Here is a 7135-nt window from a genome sequence, read left to right as displayed (position 1 = left end):
GCTTGTGGTGTTTATGTATCAAGCCAAATGCTTGAAAACAAAACACTTAGAAGTCAAGGCTAGGCTCAAGTGCAAAAGCACTCCCTCAAAGCTCAAGGTTCTGAGCATCAATGATTAGAGAGTCAAGAAAAGAAAAAAAATGAGCTTAATGAAATCCTCTAATTAAATGCTTGTGGTGCTTATGTATCAAGTGGTAATACTTGAAAACAAAGCATTTAGAAGTCGTAGCTTTGTTATTAACTCATGGGGCAAAGCACCCAAAAGGAGAAGCTAAAAAAAAAATCAAAAGCTTGTTTCAAGGAAGAATTATAAGAAAAAGATTTCATAAAATAAGCTAGATAGAAGCATCAATCATTTACATCTCTTTTGTAATTGTAGCATGCATAGAAAACTAGCTTGCCATGAAATTAACTTGCTACTCTTCTTACCTTGGATTGTCAATTTCTATTGCATGATTCTTTTCTTGCTTGGGGACAAGCATAAGTCATTAACCCAGCAACTACACTCCCTTGTACAACAAACATTGAAATTACAAGAGATGTTGCAAAAAGCCCGAGCCTCTAACAAGAATATAAAGGCACAATTGAGTCAAGCTAGACTGCACTTGTCTGAACATATAAGAGAAGAGTGCCAAGCTATTCAATTAAGGAGTACCCTGAACACCCAGCCTCAAAACAGTAAGAGGCGGGGAGAGGAAGAAATGGCATCAGATGAACAAGCTGCACCCCAGGGTACCATCATTGGCATTGAACGCCCAAAAAGGGATGGCAGCCAGGGCGTCTAACACCCAGAAGAGGGCAGCCCAGGCATTGAATGCCAGCCCAAGGGAGACTAGACACGAGTAAGTGCTGGGCTCACCTCTCCTAAGTAGGTTGGTTACCCTTCTTCTGGCACTATGGATACTCACCCTACACCATTCATGGCCCTTGAGTACAAGGCCATGTTACCATACCCTCAAAGGCTACATAAAACAGAAAAGGATAGGCAATTTACCAAATTCTTAGAAGCTTTTAAAAAGCTGGAGATCAAAATCCCTTTTGTAGAGACTCTTAAACAAATGCCTTCATATGCTAAGTTCATAAAGGAAATACTGAACAACAAGAGGGATTGGAGGGAAGTAGAAACAGTAGCTCTTACTAAGGAGTGCAATGCAGTCATTTAGAGGAACCTTCCACAGAAACTACAGAGACACCCTAACACTCTTCTCAGAGACACAGAAGTGAATCCAAGAGAAGAGTGTTTGGCCCTCATTAGTACCAAAAAGGCTGAGCCTCAAATGGTACACACTAATGAGGGGATTTGAATCTTCTAAAGTTTGAATTTTACTTTAGAGAGTAAACTGTAATCTCTCACCATTGATTTCATATGTGGGGCAAAGAATAAATATGAAAGAGAAATTATTCAAGGGTAGAAGATCACACTTTACTCTCTAAAGTAAAATTCAAACATTAGAGGATCCAAATCCCTAATGAGGAACTAAATGAAGAAGAAACTTAAGAAGAGGCTAGGAGCACATTGTTGCACGCCCCTCTTATTGGAGGACAGCCTGAAGTACCACACCCTCAAATGCCCCAAAAAGAGACCAAGGACGAACAATGCTCACGATCCTTGGAAAGGCTCTGAAAAGATGCGAATCAATATTCCTTTTGTTGAGGTTGTGGAACAATGGTCTCTATCTACTGGAAAAAAACTCTCTGATGTTGAGAGAGGCAAATTAGTGATGAGGTTACAGAAGGATTACATGGTTATCAAGGTCCTTCAACCTCCACTACCCCTTGACAAAGGAGGTACTTCCATGCAGAGTACAATACTGGAGCCTCCTCCCCTGGTGAAAACTCATACAGTTTTCCTTGACATCAAACTTAACTTTGGTGTTAGGCAATCATCACCCACCAAGAAGGAAGGTCCCAAGAGGAAAATACATAAAGGATGGAGAAATATTACAAGCCCTACCCTAATAAGCAAGGACAATCAAGCTCATCACACACAAAAAAGCTTAGAAGGAATTCAAATATGAGGGCACTGATCTCCTCCTCTTTTCCCATGGAGTCATTTCTGTTAACCAACTAAAAGAAGAGAAAGAAAGTTAGCAATCGAGTGTCAAACTAATGACATTAAAGAAGCGCTTGTTGGGAGGCAACCCAACCATGAGTAGAGTATTTTTGTTCTTATTTCTATTGTTTATTTTCATTTGAGTTTATTTTAGTTTATTTTTAGAGTTTTCCCTTACTTTTTAATGCTTGTAATCATGTGCACCAGTTAGAACAACAACAGAAATAGTCAGAGCTAGAAACATAACACCCTGGAGTAGAGACCTTGTTGCCGTTGAACGCCAAACAAGGAGCCAGAGTGTGCGTTCAACACCCTTTGGGAAGCAGCAAGCTAGTGTTGAATGCCAACCAGGGAGCCAGGCTGGGCGTTCAACACCCAAAAAGGTAAAAGACCTAGCGTTGAATGCTAGGAGGGAGGTTCCTCCTGGGCGTTCAACGCCACAAATGGGAGGCAAGCTGGCGTTGAACACAGAATCCCCACCTACACCATCCTCTTCTACCGTATTCTTCCTCATTATTCATATTTGCTCGAGGATGAGCAAAACTCTTAAGTTTGGTGTTGCAAAAGCTTTGCTTTTTGACTTCTACCACTCCTAAATGACTATAAGGGAAGAACAACAAAGGTAATTGAGTGACATTAAAGAGATCAAGAACCACATTAGACCCTCAAGGAGGAGTACTATCCGCCACCATTAAAGGTGGATTCGTTCTCTTTACCTTCTTTTCTTTTGTATTTTTCGTTTTTCTCTTATGTTATGTTGTCTGTTCTCTTGTTCTTGTTGTATGATCATTTGCATTTATGTCTTAAGGCTATAAAATGTTCCATATATCCCTCACCTTGCTTAAAAGAAATTTTTTTAAAGGAATTAAGAGATACATGAATTTCAAGTTTATAATAAGAATAGTTCAATTATCTTGATGTGGTGGCATTGCTTTTGTTTTTAGAATGTATGTATAAGCAATGCATATTTGAAGCTGAAATTTTAGAATGTTGGCTCCTAAAAGAATGATAAAAAGGAAAAGTATTATATATATATATGCATGCAAAAAAAAAACAAAAATGGAGAAAAATAATAAATAAATAAAATGTAGAAAAATCCATTACTGCCCAAAAATGCAGGAAAAGGAGGGCAAATTGAAAAAGCCAATAACCCTTTAAACCAAAAGGCAAAGGTAAAAGGATTCAAGGCTTTGAGCGTCAATGGATAGGATCATAGGAGGGCTTAATGGAATAAAATTCTGGCCTAAGCGGCTCAACCAAGCTGTCCCTATCCATGTGCTTGTGGCGTGAAGGTGTCAAGTGAGAAGCTTGAGATTGAGCGGTTAAAGTCGTGATCCAAAGCAAAAAGAGTGTGCTTAAGAACTCTGGAGACCTCTATTTGGGGATTCTAGCAAAGCTGAATCACAATCTGAAAAGGTTCACCCAGTTAAAGTGTTTGTGGCATTTATGTATCCGGTGGTTATACTGGAAAACAAAGTGCTTAGGGTCACGACCAAGACTCTAAAAGTTGTGTTCAAGAAAATAAAAAAAAAACTAAACTAGTTAAGTCAATAATATCATCTAGATTCTAAGTTCCTAAAGATGCCAACCATTCTGAGTTTCAATCGATAGTGAGATGCCAAAACTATTCAGAAGCAAAAAACTACTAAGTCCCGCTCATCTAATTGAAACTGAGCTTCATTGGAAACTTTGAAATTTATTGCATCTTACTTTTCTTTTTTATCCTACTGTTTTACCCTTACTAGACATTTATTTAGTATTTAAGGGATTAGATTTATGTTATTTGTACCTTTTTATAGACTTTACACGTTATACCATTGTATTTTCTATCAGTATGAGTTTCTAAACCTCCTAGGTTGAGGGGAGGATCCCTGCTGAGTTCTATGAATTAATAAAAGTATTACTGTTTCTCTTCATACTAGGACTACGTGACTGACAACCACCCGTGTATACTTGGGTTCATGTGAATACGTGACTGGAAAGCACGAACCGCCAGCTTGATTATATATTTCTCAGACGGCTAATCCACAACTTCGTTGGGGACTTTTCGAGACACCAGTTCAGCTGATTTTTGGGGAGATTAGGGTATCTGTGGTAGAGGCTAGAACCCAAAGAAGCAGCATTCTTTGGTCCGGAAGATTCGACCTTGTCTATGGCGTTTTGAGTCGGGTAGCTAAGAGAATGAACTGCTAGAGCTTCACCCTTGTTAAGATTAGATGATCACGGCCAATTGCGTTTGATTTGAAATAGAGGAGATTGATGACCATGGCCCACAGCATTGATCACATACATCCTGCCATAGAAGAAATTAGATCACAAGCAAAGAAGACAGTAATGCCAGAGTTATTTCAGAAAGACAAAGCAACTCCAATCCTTTACCTTATTCCTATTACTGATTTCATTTAATTTACAAAGTATTTTATATTACACCTTTTTCACTCTATCAATCCAACATCCTTTTGATTTCACCTGACTAAGACCTCCAGGATAACCATAGGTTGCTTCAAATCACAATCCTCGTGGGATCGACCCTAACTCACCCAAGTATTACTTGGATGACCTAGTGCACTTACTGGTACAGCTGCACAAAGAGTATGGGGATTCGTGCACCAGGTACATACTCATGCATTAGATGTTTAAACCATATGCATTGATGTTCTTGTATATACTTTAGTATGAAAAAAAAATGAGAAAAAAGAGAAAAATAAAAAGGAAAAAATATACAAAAAAAAGAGAAAAAGAAAAGCAATAAAAAAGGGACAAAATGTCCCAAAGTAAAGTAATAATAACAATGCATATGTGTTGTGATTGAAAAGAATGTATGAGTGTGTGAAAAAGTGAAGAATGGGTAGTTAGGTTTACTTTGAATTGTATAGGTTATTGTATGTGTTAGGTGAGAGCTTAAGTTTATCAAAGATTCAAATTTCAAGCTCACTTGACCCTATGCATCCTTACCTTTACCCTAGCCCCATTACAACCTATGGAAAAGTCCTCATGATATTTGTATGCATGCATTGAATAATTATTGATTATTAGATAAAAAATAAATCTTAGAAAGCATGATTAGAAGGGAACTGAATGAATCAATCCTATACACTTGAGCGACTAGAGCAGATACACATCTGGTGAGGGTTTGATTGTTCAATTACATGTTTTAACTTATGATCATCTCTTATCTTGAAAGTTTATAATTCTTTTTAATAACTCAATTCAATTGTGGATTTAATTGGATTGTGATTGCTTTTGCCCTTATCTTTATACATGCTTTCTTGGGAATTGATTTATTTTGACCAAAGAGTTGTATTCATATAGATAGGTTGTATTTAGATAGTTTACATTGAATAAATGTTGATACACATTTCTTGTCTTTCTTGGTTTAGTATGAGGATATGCTATTGTTTAAGTATGGAGAGATTGATAAATTACAATTTTATGGTTTATCTTGTATTGAATTTGGTGGATTTTATCAACTTTTCCCACATTTATTCACTAAAACAGCATGGTTTTGTAATTCTCCCTAATTTGTGCTTAATGATTGAGAACATACTTTTTAAGCTTTTAAATTGATAAAATTAACTCACTTTTCTCCCATTCAATGCCTTGATATGTTTATTTGAGTGATTTAAGGCTTTGAAGACAACAATGGCTTGAAAGAAATGGAAGAAAAGCATGCAAAGTAGAGAATTCATGAAGAAATGAGGATTTGCAGAATTCAGGGCGACGCATATACGTGGCCCATGCGTACGCATGGAGAGGAAATCTGCCAGGCGACGCGTATACGTGGTCTACATGTACGTGTGACAAGCAGCACATGACCTCATTAATGAAAGACGCTGGGAGCAATTGCTAGGGCTGCAAAAGCCCAATCCAACTCATTTCTGAAACTATTTAATGAAAAATTCAAGAGGGAACAAGGGAGAGCAATTAAGAATAGAGTAGGAACATGCTTTACATCATATTCTAGAGAGAGAAGCTCTCTCTTCTCTCTAGAATTAGGGTAGAATAGGTTAGATTTCTCTTAGGTTTATGCTTTAATTGTTATTTTGATTTAGTTTCTTTGCATTTTATTGTTCCTACATCTTTGTTCTTCTAGCTTTACTTGCTATTTCATTTATTTTGCTTCCTTTATGTTCATGACTCTTGTTGATTTTAATTTCCTTTAATGTAATTTATGTTTTTCATGTTTATTGTTGCTTTCTTTAGTTTTTAGTTATTGATTCTTGCATTTGGTAGCTTTAGAATTTATTTTGCTTGCTATTTTACCATGCTTTCCTTTTTGTGCCTTTCAAGTGTTTGATAAAATGCTTGGTTGGTTTTTAGAATAGATTTTTGTATTCTTTGCTTGGGATGGTAACTTGGGTGACCTTGAGTTACTAATGTCAAAAAGATTGATAATTTATTTCTATTTGACTCTATTCTCTCACTAAATTAATTAGTGAGTTGGCTAGGACTTATGGACTAGGATTAAAGAAGCCCATTTGATTTTCCTCTAACATTGGGGATGATTAAGTGAGATTGATCTTTGTAATTATCATATTGTGGTTGGTGACAAGGATAGTGAACCTTAACTATCAATCCTTGCCAAGACCTTTTTATCATTTGAGTTTCCTTTATTTTCTTACAATTTATTTTCTTGTCTATCAAACCCAAAAACCCCAAAATATACCTTCATAGCCAATAATATGCACACTTCCATGCAATTTCTTTGAGAGATGACTCGAGGTTTAAATACTCCCAGTTTTTATTGGGTTTGACTTAAGTAACAAACAAATTAAACTTTGATTTAGGGTTGATTGTCGGTTTGAAACTATACTTCGATGGAATTATTTTTTATTGAGAAATTCCTAACTGACAATAATTCTCCATAAAAAAGATTTTAAGAAAAGAAAATAAGAAACACAAAAAAGAGAAACAGTAAAAAGTGCCTGATTTAAGCAGCAAGACAACCGTGAGTTTGTCAATCACAAAAACTCCCCGACAACAGCACCAAAAACTTGGTGCGCAAAAATGAAACTCACACAAATGAACTGGCAAGTATACCGGGTCATCAAAGTAATACCTCAAACGAGTGAGTGTAGAACCC

Source organism: Arachis duranensis, chromosome 6 (genome assembly GCF_000817695.3).
Source record: "Arachis duranensis cultivar V14167 chromosome 6, aradu.V14167.gnm2.J7QH, whole genome shotgun sequence".
Taxonomy (NCBI): domain Eukaryota; kingdom Viridiplantae; phylum Streptophyta; class Magnoliopsida; order Fabales; family Fabaceae; genus Arachis; species Arachis duranensis.
The sequence above is the reverse complement of the archived record's forward strand: the minus strand, read 5'-3'. Positions refer to the sequence as shown.